Below are 17,284 nucleotides of genomic sequence, written 5' to 3'. Positions count from 1 at the left end.
TCTGACCTTGTGGTATCAGGGGGGGGGGGGGGGGCTAGGCACACCAGCTGATGACTCATGTTCCAGTATAGCTCCACCTACTAGAAAATCATATACAGTGCCTTCGGGAGGGATTTACACCCCTTGACTTTTACAAAGTGCAATTAAAATGTATTTAATTGTCTTTTTTTTGTGAACGATCTACACAAAACACTCTGTACTGTCAAAGTGGAAGAAACATTTTGACAATTCTAACATTCATGATGAAAAACAAAACACAAATCTATATTGATTAGATACGTCTTTCTGGGTAAGTCTCTATGAGCTGATTAAATGCTGATTGACCCACTAAGTCTCTATGAGCTGATTAAAGCTGATCTACCCACTAAGTCTCTATGAGCTGATTAAAGGCTGATCTACCCACTAAGTCTCTATGAGCTGATTAAAGGCTGATCTACCCACTAAGTCTCTATGAGCTGATTAAAGGCTGATCGACCCACTAAGTCTCTATGAGCTGATTAAAGGCTGATCTACCCACTAAGTCTCTATGAGCTGATTAAAGGCTGATCGACCCACTAAGTCTCTATGAGCTGATTAAAGGCTGATCTACCCACTAAGTCTCTATGAGCTGATTAAAGGCTGATCTACCCACTAAGTCTCTATGAGCTGATTAAAGGCTGATCGACCCACTAAGTCTCTATGAGCTGATTAAAGGCTGATCTACCCACTAAGTCTCTATGAGCTGATTAAAGGCTGATCTACCCACTAAGTCTCTATGAGCTGATTAAAGGCTGATCTACCCACTAAGTCTCTATGAGCTGATTAAAGGCTGATCTACCCACTAAGTCTCTATGAGCTGATTAAAGGCTGATCTACCCACTAAGTCTCTATGAGCTGATTAAAGGCTGATCGACCCACTAAGTCACTATGAGCTGATTAAAGGCTGATCTACCCACTAAGTCTCTATGAGCTGATTAAAGGCTGATCTACCCACTAAGTCTCTATGAGCTGATTAAAGGCTGATCTACCCACTAAGTCTCTATGAGCTGATTAAAGGCTGATCTACCCACTAAGTCTCTATGAGCTGATTAAAGGCTGATCGACCCACTAAGTCTCTATGAGCTGATTAAAGGCTGATCTACCCACTAAGTCTCTATGAGCTGATTAAAGGCTGATCTACCCACTAAGTCTCTATGAGCTGATTAAAGGCTGATCTACCCACTAAGTCTCTATGAGCTGATTAAAGGCTGATCTACCCACTAAGTCTCTATGAGCTGATTAAAGGCTGATCCACCCACTAAGTCTCTATGAGCTATATAAAGGCTGATCGACCCACTAAGTCTCTATGAGCTGATTAAAGGCTGATCTACCCACTAAGTCTCTATGGGCTGATTAAAGGCTGATCTACCCACTAAGTCTCTATGAGCTGATTAAAGGCTGATCTACCCACTAAGTCTCTATGAGCTGATTAAAGGCTGATCTACACACTACGTCTCTATGAGCTGATTAAAGGCTGATCGACCCACTAAGTCTCTATGAGCTGATTAAAGGCTGATCTACCCACTAAGTCTCTATGAGCTGATTAAAGGCTGATCTACCCACTAAGTCTCTATGAGCGGATTAAAGGCTGATCGACCCACTAAGTCTCTATGAGCTGATTAAAGGCTGATCTACCCACTAAGTCTCTACGAGCTGATTAAAGGCTGATCTACCCACTAAGTCTCTATGAGCTGATTAAAGGCTGATCGACCCACTAAGTCTCTATGAGCTGATTAAAGGCTGATCGACCCACTAAGTCTCTATGAGCTGATTAAAGCGGATCTACCCATACAAAAAAAACTCTACAAAGAAAGAAAGTCGAAGATCTTTCTACACCTGGATTGTACAACATATGCCCATTATTCTTTTCAAAAGTCTGTTGATCATTGCTAGACAATCATTTTCAGGTCGATTTTTCAAGTAGATTTAAGTGTAAACTGTAACTCGGCCCTCTCAGGAACATTCACTGTCTTCTTGGCAAGCAACTCCAGTGTAGATTTGGCCTTGTGTTTTAAGTTTATTGTCCTGCTGAAAGGTGAATTCATCTCCCAGTGTCTGGCGGTGTAACGTATTCGCTGGGAGTCAGGAAGCAGGTGCAGAAGGTGAGTTTATTAATAATAATAATAAAAGGAAGATAAACAAAACAGGAGAAGTTTACTGAAGGAGACTAAAATAATACTGCCTGATGACTGAGGATACAGAGGGTTAGATAACACAAAACAGGAGAAGTTTACTGAACAAGACAAAACCAATACTACCTGATGACTGAGGATACAGAGGGTTAGATAACACAAAACAGGAGCAGGTTACTGAACAAGACTAAAATAATACTGCCTGATGACTGAGGATACAGAGGGTTAGATAACACAAAACAGGAGAAGTTTACTGAACAAGACTAAAATAATACTACCTGATGACTGAGGATACAGAGGGTTAGATAACACAAAACAGGAGCAGTTTACTGAACAAGACTAAAATAATACTGCCTGATGACTGAGGATACAGAGGGTTAGATAACACAAAACAGGAGCAGGTTACTGAACAAGACTAAAATAATACTGCCTGATGACTGAGGATACAGAGGGTTAGATAACACAAAACAGGAGCAGTTTACTGAACAAGACTAAAATAATACTGCCTGATGACTGAGGATACAGAGGGTTAGATAACACAAAACAGGAGAAGTTTACTGAACAAGACTAAAATAATACTGCCTGATGACTGAGGATACTGTGATAAAATGCTGGGTTCGTTGTCTGAGTCAGGCGCAGGACACAGGTTTGAGAAAAACACAAAAGTCTTTACTTAAAATATTATACAAAACCGGAATATCTCCAACAAGGAAACATAACGTAAAGAGAGAACCCTCCAACACACACGGTAACACAAAACAATCACGGACAAAACAGAAAGGTAGACGAGAGGGTAAATAAGGAACATAATAAGGGAATAGAAGGTGTGCGTAATCAGGACAAAACAAAAGGAAAAAGGAAACATGGATCGGTGATGACTAGAAAGCCGGTGACGTCGACCGCCGAACGCCACCCGAACAAGGAGAAGGGCCGACTTCAGCCGGAGTCGTGACAGTACCCCCCCCCTTGACCCGCGCGACGACACCGGCCTTGGGGACGACCCGGAGGACGGGACGCAGGGCGATCCGGACGGAGACGGTGAAACTCCTGTATTAAAGATGGGTCTAGGATGTCCTCCGCCGGTACCCAGCATCGCTCCTCCGGGCCGTACCCCTCCCACTCGACGAGGTACTGAAGGCCCCTCGCCCGACGCCTTGAGTCCATGATAGCTCGTACGGTGTACGCCGGGGCCCCCTCGATGTCCAGAGGGGGCGGAGGAACCTCCCGAACCTCAGACTGCTGGAGCGGACCAGCCACCACCGGCCTGAGGAGAGACACATGGAACGAGGGGTTAATGTGATAATCAGGTGGGAGTTGTAACCTATAACAAACCTCGTTCAGTCTCCTCAGGACTTTAAATGGCCCCACAAACCGCGGACCCAGCTTCCGGCAGGGCAGGTGAAGGGGTAGGTTTCGGGTCGAGAGCCAGACCCGATCCCCCGGTGCATACACATGATCACATGACAACCTGTCCTCTCCATTTCATTGGTCCTTTTCCAGAGAAAGATCACATGACAACCTGTCCTCTCCATTTCATTGGTCCTTTTCCAGAGATAGATCACATGACAACCTGTCCTCTCCATTTCATTGGTCCTTTTCCAGAGATGTGACGAACGTGGACTGTCATGTACAAACATAATGCCAGAGAAAGATGTTTTACTCAGAAATTAAAGTATTGTCATCCATGACACAATTTCCCTGATATAACATGACAAAATGGAAATATGTAAAAAATAATTTGATTAGAAGTCAATTCCCCCAGTCCTCTGTGTATGACAAATACAGTACCCAGGGGAAATATGCAGAGACGACTGGAATTACCAGCAAGACCAACAACTATAACACTGTTATTCATACAAGACCCTACAACACCAACCGTGACCCAGTTTATGATGGATGATTAGTCAGAACACACCTGAGACCGTTGGGTTTGGGGAGGGGTCCAGCACTTTACAGTCACTTGATAGGAACAATGAAGGTGAAGGATTTGCTAGGAATCTGAGCTAGATGGGGGGGGAATTCCCCTCACAGTCAGACTAAGAGAGCTCTGTGACCTCAGAACACAGTGTGGTTCCGTCCTGAATGGCACCCTTTTCACCATGTAGCACACTACTATTGACCAGAGTCCTATGTATCCCTATGGACCACTATGGGCCTCCCTATGGACCTCCCTATGGACCGCTATGGGCCTCCCTATGGACCGTTATGGGCCTCCCTATGGACCGTTATGGGCCTCCCTATGGACCTCCCTATGGACCACTATGGGCCTCCCTATGGACCACTATGGGCCTCCCTATGGACCTCCCTATGGACCGTTATGGGCCTCCCTATGGACCTCCCTATGGACTGCTATGGGCCTCCCTATGGGCCGTTATGGGCCTCCCTATGGACTGTTATGGGCCTCCCTATGGACCTCCCTATGGACCGTTATAGGCCTCCCTATTGACCGTTATGGGCCTCCCTATGGACCTCCCTATGGACTGCTATGGACCTCCCTATGGACTGCAATGGGCCTCCCTATGGACCGTTATGGGCCTCCCTATGGACCGTTATGTGCCTCCCTATGGACCGTTATGGGCCTCCCTATGGACCGTTATGGACCTCCCTATGGACCCCTATAGACCTCCCTATAGACCTCCCTATAGACCGTTATGGACCTCCCTATGGGCCTCCCTATGGACCCCTATGGACCTCCCTATAGACCTCCCTATAGACCGTTATGGGCCTCCCTATAGACCGTTATGGGCCTCCCTATGGGCCGTTATGGGCCTCCTGTGGGCCTCCCTATGGACCTCCCTATAGGCCTCCCTATGGACCGTTATGGGCCTCCCTATGGACCGTTATGGGCCTCCCTATGGACCTCCCTATAGGCCTCCCTATGGACCGTTATGGGCCTCCCTATGGACCGTTATGGGCCTCCCTATGGACCGTTATGGGCCTCCCTATGGACCTCCCTATGGACTGCTATGGACCTCCCTATGGACCGTTATGGGCCTCCCTATGGACCGTTATGGAAGGTAACATCCTGGATCCTCCTGTCTCTTCACCTTAATACAGCCATCTATTGACCATGGAAGGTAACAGCCTGGAACCTCCTGTCTCTTCACCTTAATACAGCCATCTATTGGCCATGGAAGGTAACAGCCTGTCTCTACACCTGAATACAGCCATCTATTGACCATGGAAGGTAACAGCCTGGAACCTCCTGTCTCTTCACCTTAATACAGCCATCTATTGACCATGGAAGGTAACAGCCTGTCTCTACACCTTAATACAGCCATCTATTGACCATGGAAGGTAACAGCCTGGAACCTCCTGTCTCTTCACCTTAATACAGCCATCTATTGACCATGGAAGGTAACAGCCTGTCTCTACACCTTAATACAGCCATCTATTGACCATGGAAGGTAACAGCCTGGAACCTCCTGTCTCTTCACCTTAATACAGCCATCTATTGACCATGGAAGGTAACAGCCTGGAACCTCCTGTCTCTACACCTTAATACAGCCATCTATTGACCATGGAAGGTAACAGCCTGGAACCTCCTGTCTCTACACCTTAATACAGCCATCTATTGGCCATGGAAGGTAACAGCCTGTCTCTACACCTTAATACAGCCATCTATTGACCATGGAAGGTAACAGCCTGGAACCTCCTGTCTCTACACCTTAATACAGCCATCTATTGACCATGGAAGGTAACAGCCTGGAACCTCCTGTCTCTACACCTTAATACAGCCATCTATTGACCATGGAAGGTAACAGCCTGGAACCTCCTGTCTCTTCACCTTAATACAGCCATCTATTGACCATGGAAGGTAACAGCCTGTCTCTACACCTTAATACAGCCATCTATTGACCATGGAAGGTAACAGCCTGGAACCTCCTGTCTCTACACCTTAATACAGCCATCTATTGGCCATGGAAGGTAACAGCCTGTCTCTACACCTTAATACAGCCATCTATTGACCATGGAAGGTAACATTCTGGAACCTCCTGTCTCTACACCTTAATACAGCCATCTATTGGCCATGGAAGATAACAGCCTGTCTCTACACCTTAATACAGCCATCTATTGGCCATGGAAGGTAACAACCTGTCTCTACACCTGAATACAGCCATCTATTGACCATGGAAGGTAACAGCCTGGAACCTCCTGTCTTTACACCTTAATACAGCCATCTATTGGCCATGGAAGGTAACAGCCTGTCTCTACACCTTAATACAGCCATCTATTGACCATGGAAGGTAACAGCCTGTCTCTACACCTTAATACAGCCATCTATTGACCATGGAAGGTAACAGCCTGTCTCTACACCTTAATACAGCCATCTATTGGCCATGGAAGGTAACAGCCTGTCTCTACACCTTAATACAGCCATCTATTGACCATGGAAGGTAACAGCCTGTCTCTACACCTTAATACAGCCATCTATTGACCATGGAAGGTAACAGCCTGGAACCTCCTGTCTCTACACCTGAATACAGCCATCTATTGACCATGGAAGGTAACAGCCTGGAACCTCCTGTCTCTACACCTGAATACAGCCATCTATTGACCATGGAAGGTAACAGCCTGTCTCTACACCTTAATACAGCCATCTATTGACCATGGAAGGTAACAGCCTGGAACCTCCTGTCTCTACACCTTAATACAGTCATCTATTGACCATGGAAGGTAACAGCCTGTCTCTACACCTGAATACAGCCATCTATTGACCATGGAAGGTAACAGCCTGGAACCTCCTGTCTCTACACCTTAATACAGCCATCTATTGGCCATGGAAGGTAACAGCCTGTCTCTACACCTTAATACAGCCATCTATTGACCATGGAAGGTAACAGCCTGGAACCTCCTGTCTCTACACCTTAATACAGCCATCTATTGACCATGGAAGGTAACAGCCTGTCTCTACACCTTAATACAGCCATCTATTGACCATGGAAGGTAACAGCCTGCCTCTACACCTTAATACAGCCATCTATTGACCATGGAAGGTAACAGCCTGTCTCTACACCTTAATACAGCCACCTATTGACCATGGAAGGTAACAGCCTGTCTCTACACCTTAATACATCCATCTATTGACTATGGAAGGTAACAGCCTGTCTCTACACCTTAATACAGCCATCTATTGACCATGGAAGGTAACAGCCTGTCTCTACACCTGAATACAGCCATCTATTGACCATGGAAGGTAACAGCCTGTCTCTACACCTTAATACAGCCATCTATTGACCATGGAAGGTAACAGCCTGTCTCTACACCTTAATACAGCCATCTATTGACCATGGAAGGTAACAGCCTGTCTCTACACCTTAATACAGCCATCTATTGACCATGGAAGGTAACAGCCTGTCTCTACACCTTAATACAGCCATCTATTGACCATGGAAGGTAACAGCCTGGAACCTCCTGTCTCTACACCTTAATACAGCCATCTATTGGCCATGGAAGGTAACAGCCTGGAACCTCCTGTCTCTACACCTTAATACAGCCATCTATTGACCATGGAAGGTAACAGCCTGTCTCTACACCTTAATACAGCCATCTATTGACCATGGAAGGTAACAGCCTGGAACCTCCTGTCTCTACACCTTAATACAGTCATCTATTGACCATGGAAGGTAACAGCCTGTCTCTACACCTTAATACAGCCATCTATTGACCATGGAAGGTAACAGCCTGGAACCTCCTGTCTCTACACCTTAATACAGCCATCTATTGGCCATGGACGGTAACAGCCTGTCTCTACACCTTAATACAGCCATCTATTGACCATGGAAGGTAACAGCCTGGAACCTCCTGTCTCTACACCTTAATACAGCCATCTATTGACCATGGAAGGTAACAGCCTGTCTCTACACCTTAATACAGCCATCTATTGACCATGGAAGGTAACAGCCTGTCTCTACACCTTAATACAGCCACCTATTGACCATGGAAGGTAACAGCCTGTCTCTACACCTTAATACATCCATCTATTGACTATGGAAGGTAACAGCCTGTCTCTACACCTTAATACAGCCATCTATTGACCATGGAAGGTAACAGCCTGTCTCTACACCTTAATACAGCCATCTATTGACCATGGAAGGTAACAGCCTGTCTCTACACCTTAATACAGCCATCTATTGACCATGGAAGGTAACAGCCTGTCTCTACACCTTAATACATCCATCTATTGACTATGGAAGGTAACAGCCTGTCTCTACACCTTAATACAGCCATCTATTGACCATGGAAGGTAACAGCCTGTCTCTACACCTTAATACAGCCATCTATTGACCATGGAAGGTAACAGCCTGTCTCTACACCTTAATACAGCCATCTATTGACCATGGAAGGTAACACCCTGTCTCTACACCTTAATACAGCCATCTATTGACCATGGAAGGTAACAGCCTGTCTCTACACCTGAATACAGCCATCTATTGACCATGGAAGGTAACAGCCTGGAACCTCCGGTCTCTTCACTTTACAGTTTTTCTCAATTGCTAAAACACAATTTCTGAAACCTTGCTCCATTTCCTGAAAACATTAAACACAAAACCTCATCTTCAAGCACTATTTACATAACCTCTGATTCCTCTCGACAAAATGAAACATTCGCCTCAAAACAGTTTTTACCTGTGTTCAAAATCAAACACTGCTCTCAAAATCATAAACAAAGTGATAAACAACGTTTAAAATGATTTACACTCTCAAGCAGCCAGTAAACAACACACCGAAAAATATAAAACACATTGTTCAAAAAATACAATTCTCAGGGAGAAGTCCATTTTTGAAATCTAAAAAAAATATTCATATTTTTTCCGTCATTGTCTTTTGATGAACGAAAACGTGTTCTATCATAGTAGCTCAAAATTGATCAGAAATTACTACTCTGCTTTGCTCTTTGCGTGTTCTCTTCCTCCTCCTTCTCTATTTCTTTACAGTACTGTACCCTGCATCTCACACAAACTTGCCCCTTTGTCTCTGTGATACTGTAATTCTTGTTCTTTGTTGATATGAACCTGCAACCAGTCAAAATCTATTGAGCAGTCAGTGCTGTTATTAAATGGAAAGCACAATGGTCAGGGCCATACCAGTTGTCCAGTGTACAGTACACAGCCTACACTGTACTACAGTATACAATACTAAAAGGGACAAAAATCAAAGGATCAAACATGTGATCACTGTGCTTCTTCTTGTCTTTGGGCTGGGTCAGGGCCAGAGCACTTCCTCGACATCACAAGCAATAATGTCCCTCCTGAGGCAACGGGGGGGGGAAGAAGCCTCGTGTGCCGTATCCAGGCCCTGACATGATTCCTCACCTATATCACCGCAGGCTAAATGCATGGCTTGCAGCAGATTTACTCTGGTGTAGGGTTGTCTCTCATACACCCTTCAATCTCCAAGAGGAGGAAAAAAACTCCTCAATCGGATTCAGGAAAGGCGAGTATGGAGGGAGGTACAAGTTCATAAACTGCCCATTGATGTTAAACCATTCCCTTAAACCTGAGCAGCTCGGTGGAAACTGACATGGTCCCAACACTATCGCATAGGTGGGAATGGGATTCTCATTTAAGCTCTTGACCCTGCTGCTCAAATAAAATATCTCTTAGATTGGCAATCAATCCTAGAAGGTGCTGGGTGTTATATGGCCCGAGTGTAACGTGGTGATGTAGAACACCATGGTTGCCGATAGCAACACAGATTGTGACATTGCCACCTCCGTTGACCAGGGGACTTCAACAAATGGCCCGCTGTCCAATCATGTTTCGGCCTCTCCTTCTCCTCTGTGTTAGATTGAAGCCTGCTTCGTCGACAAAGATGAACTCGTGGGGGTCTGTCCAAGGATTCCAAGTCAAATATCGTCTGTGTAGAAATACAATATACTGTATGTAGGATTTTTGTAAGTCGTACAGAGACAGTGCTATACTGTAGAGTACAATTAGGCTTCTGATTCACACACATTGTATGTACTGAAGAGTAATGTCATTCACATAGTATGTGTTAGTACTGTAGACAGTCTGGATTACAGTAAATGTTTCTGAATGTACACTTACTTGCACATACTGAGCTCGCAGTTCTTTCACCGTTGGTGAGTTGCGCTCAAAAGGTACTCTGTATACTTGTTTCATTCGCATCCTGTTACTACGATGGAGGACACGGTCAATTGTGGAAACGCTCACACTGTCGATTCCCTGGGAAGTGTGTGTGTTTTGTCTCGTGTCACTCGTTCCTGGATTTCTCTGAGGTCGTTTTGCATTATCTTGAAGGGACCCATGCCAACTATAACGGCCTCTTGCTCCAGAGTGAATATAGCTGTCCTTCCACCTGCCTGTTGGCAGCTTTGCAATTCTACAAAAGGTATTTGTGCAGTTACAAAACAGTATACAGTACAATACATACAGTGATTCACTTTACAAATGTCTATTGAAACAGCTGCATATAGTGTAGTACAGTAAATTTGCAATTACAAAAATACAGTAGTATACTGTACCTGTTCTCTTCTCTGAATGTCCTTACTACGGTGGACACGGAAAATCGGGCTCAAATTGGGTTGCACTCTAAGTCCTGCTTCCCTCATTGTCAGTCCGTGGACAAGAACATGGTCTATAACTGTTGCTCGAATTTCATCAGATATTTCCACTCGTTGTCTTCCTCTTCCTCTTCGTCCTCCTCTTCCTCTTTCTTGCCCTCCTCCTCTTCGTCCTCCTCTTCCTCTTTCTTGCCCTCCTCCTCCTCTTCCTCTTCGTCCTCCTCTTCCTCCTCGTCGCCCACCTCGCACCTCGTCCTCGTCCTCTCACGTTGTTTCTTCTATCCATTCTCAGACTTTCTCCTTCCCACCTTCAACAACCTGTTTGCTCTCTGAACTGGCTTATAATTGGTCGTGTCGCATCATTTGAAAACAGGTTAAAAATCAATTTTGGTTCAATCAATGACATGTGTTCTCTATTTGTATTTGATTGTTGCCACTTGTGTTTACCAGTATGGATGACTGTAGGAGTAGGTGACATATGTGGGTAGATATCACACTATTGGACAGTAGACAGGAGTATACTGGAAGGTAGTATAAGAGAGCAGATGTGAGTGCATTTGCCATTCTGGTAAATACAGGAAACCAAAGATTAGCAGATGGTGTAGTAGTGTAGTGGTAACATAAGATACATGGATAACATATAAATATAAATGATAGCTGAACATTAAAGTAACGAACCACATGTTAACATGGGTCATGGGACCGTGGTGATGGAGGTCTACTAAGGGACGTTTTGACCCTCTGACCCTTGTAGATTCTCCATTGTGCTGACATACATGTCAGACAGAGTGGCGCCTAAAAGCAATTGGACACTAGACATATGGTCTGACAATTCTATTACAAACATACATGTCAGACAGAGTGGCGCCTAGAGGTAATTGGACACACTGGGATAAAGGGTCCAGCCACTATTATAAACAAATTGAAAGCAGATGGTGGTGAATGACTTCAGAGGGGACGGACAATACTATGGGTGGATAAATAGAGTAGCTGGAGTTCTGAGAAAGTGTGTGTTCCGCGGGGTGTGTTCCGCGGGGACATGCCAGTGGGCTGTACAGTTGTAATAAAGAGCATGTTTGATTTTAAAAGTTCTGGTAAGCGTTGTATTTGAAAATGATTTTCCACGACATAATTGGCGAGCTTGCCAGGAGCTGATAGGGACTGGGACGTTCTTGGCTGATGATGGGTTCTTTGGACAATCTAAACAAACAGAGGTGGCCGCCCAACTAGACGGTAAGCAAGTTCTTACAATAGTTGAAATGTTTGTGTAAGATTGTTTCAGAGATACTGTCTCAGCGAGAGGAGCGCCACGTAAGTCTCTCTTTCAAATTTCCTAAAATGAAACCAGTAAATACAAAAGAACTTTTAAATTCAATGAATTTGCATGTATGTGTAATTTGGGGAATTGTATTAAATATAAATGTATGCGCATGTATAGAGACTGAGTGAATAGGTGCTGTGAACTTTGCTTGTGTTAGATGTAGAGTGAGCATGCATGCGCTCGTTCTGATCAGACCGTTCGAATGTGTAGCTTAAATGATGCGCTTGTTTGCGCCATCTGGCTGAGATGGCTGGCTATAATGTGGGACAGCCCATACGGTAAAAACAGATAATGTAGGTAGAAAATCCTGTAATACCTCTTCAATAAAATTAGTAGAAGGAACGCTTGGACAGGTTACTTATGGATGCGGCTCTAAAAAGAGAGAGCTGCATAAATAAGTATGTAGGAAGCCATGATACCGCTCTTTAAAAAAGGAACATTTTTGAAGAGGTCTGCTTGGGTGGGATATTCACGGCGCCGCAGAAGGGTCTGTTGGTGAATATTTAGTAGTTAAATTAATATTTCATGGTTACCGCTTTGAAAGAAGGACTGAACGGATTAAATATTTAGAAGGCAGGAAAACGTTAGCCCGATTGTGCGGCGTTCAACTGCAAAAGTAGCTTATACAGTCAAAGCATAAAACAGTAGGTTGTAGGAAAACGTTAGCCCGATTGTGCGGCGTTCAACTGCAAAAGTAGCTTATACAGTCAAAGCATAAAACAGTAGGTTGTAGGAAAACGTTAGCCCGATTGTGCGGCGTTCAACTGCAAAAGTAGCTTATACAGTCAAAGCATAAAACAGTAGGTTGTAGGAAAACGTTAGCCCGATTGTGCGGCGTTCAACTGCAAAAGTAACTTATACGGTCAAAGCATAAATCGGTAGGTTGTAGGAAAACGTTGGCCCGATTGTGCGGCGTTCAACTGCAAAAGTAACTTATACGGTCAAAACATAAATCAGTAGTTAAATAAATATTCATAGTTTCCGCTCTGAAAGGAGGACTGTATGAGTGAAGTAGTAGGTGCAGGAAAAACGTTGGCCCGATTGTGCGGCGTTCAAATGCAAAAGAAATCCTGCGAATAAAAAACCGCTCTGTCTAGCTACCAGGGTTTGGTAATTCAGTAGGTCACGCCATAATACTACTCTAATAATAGAAGAAAAGATAAGTATTGGGGGTTGAATAGAATATGAAGACAAGCTGATCCGATTAGACAGTAGTCTCGTCATATTGTAGAAGTCTAGGCTTATGTAGGTGGAAGTGAATTAAGTCAATAAGGAAAGACAAGTTGTGTGTGTATGTAGGCAGAACGTCCAGGAGAGGGAGCGCGCAGCTCTCCTGTGATAGAGTAGAGTTGATGAAGGGTGTCGTTAACTGCTATTAGGCAGAGGGAAAGAAGTTAAGAAACATCGAAGTAAAATAAGTTATAAGCAAGGATAAAAACACTGATGTGATAAAGTAGTAAGCGACCATAGTAAAATTACTAAAAAGGTATCAAAATAAATAATGAATAAAAATAATTAAAGAGGAGTTAACCGAATGTTATAATATGAATAGAACAGTGTGGTAACAAAACAGAAAGTAGAATCGTTGATAAAATGAAATTGTACTATAAAGTTAAAAACGAATCTAGGTTAGTTAAGGTAAATAGTGATAAATAGTGAAATTCAGGACAGATTAAGGATTCACGAACGGTGTAACAAAGGAAGAGGAAAAAACAGGCCGTCGATCACTCTGTGTCTACAGAAGCTACGGTCTAAAAATAGCCTGAAGGGTAGACAGCGGTGCAAAATGGAGTGGCCAGGATAAAAAGGAGAACAGGGGTGGCTTGACTCACTAGTAAATTGACCATAGGATCAAACAATAAGAATATGGAGAAGAGGTAAGAAAGTAGAGACAAAATAAATAAATAAAGGTAATAGTAAGACGTTAGATAGAGATCTTAACGGAGCGGGCAGTGGACCTGTGTGGCTCAGTTGGTAGAGCATGGTGTTTGCAACGCCTGGGTTGAGTGTTCAATTCCCACGGGGGGACCAGGATGAATATGTATGAACTTTCCAATTTGTAAGTCGCTCTGGATAAGAGAGTCTGCTAAATGACTTAAATGTAATGTAAATGTAATCATAAAATTGATTAGAGCTATAAGAATAGAATAAACCAAACGGATAAAATGAATTAATAATGATATCTGTAAAGGGAAAAACACAGTGATATTTGAAGTACTGTACTAGAATAAGACATTAAGTCATCTGTAGTATTCAGAAATAATGTATGTACTGTATAGAGTAGGCTTCGATAAAAGAAATTAAGTGATGTGACAAATGAATTATTAATTGGAAAGGAGATTGGCTCTACCTCGGAAAAATAGTAAATAAAAGGTGTAGAAATACATGGGAGTATTTAGGAAAAATAAATAAATAAATAGTCGCATGGGACCAAAATGTGAAGCTCGATTTGTAGGCGTTCTGATGTCAACATTCTATCATCAGAAAATACATTGCGATGAGGTTGTGTGTGTGGTTCCTCTAGTCCTCGCAGACGTGCGGGTGATTGGCAGAACTATTGACAAGATCTAAGAACCAATAAGAAAATAGCTCTCTGTTCTGGATATAGGTATATCGGGTAGTGTAATGTGACATTAGAACTTAGTGCGGTAGTAGGAAATGCCGCTATACAAGAGTTTATTTCCTTGTCAAAATAACAAACAACTAATTGGTTTGAGGTTAGTGAGAATGGAATTTTTTACTTGTCGGTGTATAGTCTCTGAGCGAACAATGAGTGTTTCATAGAGATTACAGTTTATATGTGGTCAAGAAGAAGTATTAGATCACGTTTGACATCTAGTAAAATAACGATGGAATTTTAATTGTTAGACATTCTATACCACAATTCTCTGGAACTGTTAAAGACGCTTTAGAATAAAATCTATGGATAAGTAAAATTATTGGTTTGCTGACTAAAAGGTAACGTTGTGAATATTAACAATATGTACACTTTCTTTTCCAGAAAGAATAAGGGAAAAAAAGGGTTTTTTAATCTTCTCTGGTCAACAATGTCATTGGAGACTGCATTACTGTGGAAAGCAGTTAATTAAAGTCAGCCGCTTTAAAAATAAAAAATATCTGGATAAGGCTAAAACATGGAGTTCTGGATGAGTGAGTCCAGTCCCTTTGCGATTATTGGCTTATGATTCACTAGTGAGTACACCATGTACTGGGAATGAATATGCATTAGTAGATATATTGGAAGGGTTTTTTCCAATTCAGTTTCAAATTGGGTATGCAAAAGGATGAACATGTTTTTGAAAAATGTATTTAAGTTGCTCCTAAAGAAAGGGGGAGTGGAAACATATTAATGGTCTCAAAATGCCCTGAATCCTAGGAATTTCTTGTGAAAGACTGATCACCTTTTACTAGAAATTGTTGGAACAGGTGGGATATACTTATAAAATGTTTAAGACACCAGACTCTATTCAAACTGTATAATTACTTTGAAAATCTATTATGTCCCTGGGAAAATTATGAAGAGTTGTACCCTTAAATTGAATAAGTTATTCGAATAGGTTTATTTTAATTTTAATTTTCGATATAACATGGGTTCATAGGTAAAACTATCAGTTCTTTGGGGTTATGGTCTTTGGGGGAATACACAAATGTGTTTTGTTCATTATGCATATAAAAAGTGTTGAAAGTTTTTCTAAAGGGTTTATTGGAGTGTGGGTTTCTGTAAGGGTTTTGTTGATAACTACATCATCTGTAATTCATCTGAGAGATCACCAGTAGAATAAGGGAGTTGTCATGAAAGGTGACGTCAGAATGCTTTAGGGCATGGGAGAGAATATCACCACTAGTGGGTGTGGAGCTCATACCCGCCTTAATCGACTGAATAGTGAGGGACAACTGTGTCTGATGACCTGTGAACTGTATCAAATAATAGACATGTTGAAATGATATGGGCCAGGGTGAATTATGAATTAAAGGAATTGGGGTATTGAACTTTTATTACCAGGCCACTCATGTAAGAAAAACTGAGACAAAAGGGCTATTGGGAAAATAGATAATACTGGTAATAAAAGTGTTTAGTATAAATGTTAATTATTAAAGGGATGTTGTGTATTGAATAGATAAGGTCAAATTTGAGTTAAAGTAAACACTAAGGACTGTTATCCTGAATATTGGATTGGGAAAAGTATTTCAAAATAACTGTTTAGTTATTTAGATATAGCACTGTTTAAATTTAATAGGCCTAGGGCCGCTCTGGAAAATACTCCTGAGACAAGGAGGTTGACAACTTACAGAGGATTAGATAAGGTTTTTTGTTTATTTTGTTTTATAATATCATTGGAATTGTAATGATAAAACTTTTATAAAATAATGGAATAAAAAGGTATTCTGTTGTGCAATGTTACCCAAGGATGAAGAAGACAGAGACCAACAATAACATTGGCATAGAATGAAACGGATGGACGTTTTCCATTACATTACAAATAGTGGTAATATTGCAAATGTGCAATTATTATAATTTATTTTTTCTCTTTTTCTCGTTTGGTCAATTTATTTGTTTTGAGGAACATAAGGTTGTGAATATGTTCCTAAGGAGGGAATGATATCTATTTTAAATTGACTTAAGGATGTTTTAAGTATGTATCAAACAATGGCAGTTATGGGTTAGGGGACTTATAAATGAAGGTAATGGTAGTAAAGGGGTGTTATTTCTAGAAATATGTATAAAAATAGAGATAATTCACAGAAAAGGAAAGACAGCTGGCTGTGTAAACTATAGGGACAATTCTAAAAGTAAATAGAACAATTCACATATCTAAAGATATGGTAAAAAGAATAAGTGGTGGCATTTTGAACATTAGAGCAAAAGTTTAAGAAACTTATGACATAGTTTTGTTAGGATTGGATATTCTTCCAACTGGAAGACGCTTGACTGATTACATGTTATTTTACAGCAGTTGCCGTAGGGACCATCATTTAACTATCATTATGAATATTTCTGTGGCAGGAGGCCAGGTATTGAGGCAGAATGTTTACATAGGGCTGTTATTAAAAATTAAGATTTAGTGATCTTGCTATAAGAAGGAAGTCTGTTGTCAGGGAATAACCCATGTGTTAGTGTGTATGTCCTCAGGAAAAAACAGCCAGAAATGGAAGGGCTTGGGCTGCATTCTGGAGATTGAGTGTACATCAAGATACACCAGGCTGGTGGTATACTTCTTACAACACTGCAGTGGTAAAGTTCTTTATGTCTCTCTTTGGTGGGTGCATAAGTCTCACGAGAAGTAA

The 17,284-nt window shown here is 42.2% G+C and overlaps 1 protein-coding gene and 1 long non-coding RNA gene across 2 annotated transcripts in view; one reads left to right on the top strand and one right to left on the bottom strand.

Moving 5' to 3' along the window:
- Window positions 1-8,709: 8,709 nt before the first annotated feature.
- Window positions 8,710-10,784, bottom strand: LOC139532875 (uncharacterized). Its single transcript, XR_011666672.1, has 3 exons — window positions 10,639-10,784; window positions 10,202-10,496; window positions 8,710-10,010 (listed from the first exon to the last, which is right to left on the bottom strand). It is a non-coding gene; the product is annotated as an uncharacterized lncRNA (long non-coding RNA).
- A 130-nt stretch (window positions 10,785-10,914) lies between these two features.
- Window positions 10,915-17,284, top strand: part of LOC139532870 (C5a anaphylatoxin chemotactic receptor 1) — a 37,925-nt gene continuing 31,555 nt past the window's right edge. The window contains exon 1 of the mRNA XM_071331010.1: window positions 10,915-11,050. The gene's annotated coding sequence lies outside the window, so the exon portion shown is untranslated. The remainder of the gene's footprint in view (window positions 11,051-17,284) is intronic.

The sequence above is a fragment of the Salvelinus alpinus genome, chromosome 10, assembly GCF_045679555.1.
Source record: "Salvelinus alpinus chromosome 10, SLU_Salpinus.1, whole genome shotgun sequence".
Lineage (NCBI taxonomy): Eukaryota > Metazoa > Chordata > Actinopteri > Salmoniformes > Salmonidae > Salvelinus > Salvelinus alpinus.
Note: the sequence above shows the minus strand (reverse complement) of the source record. Positions and strands in the feature narration are given on the sequence as shown.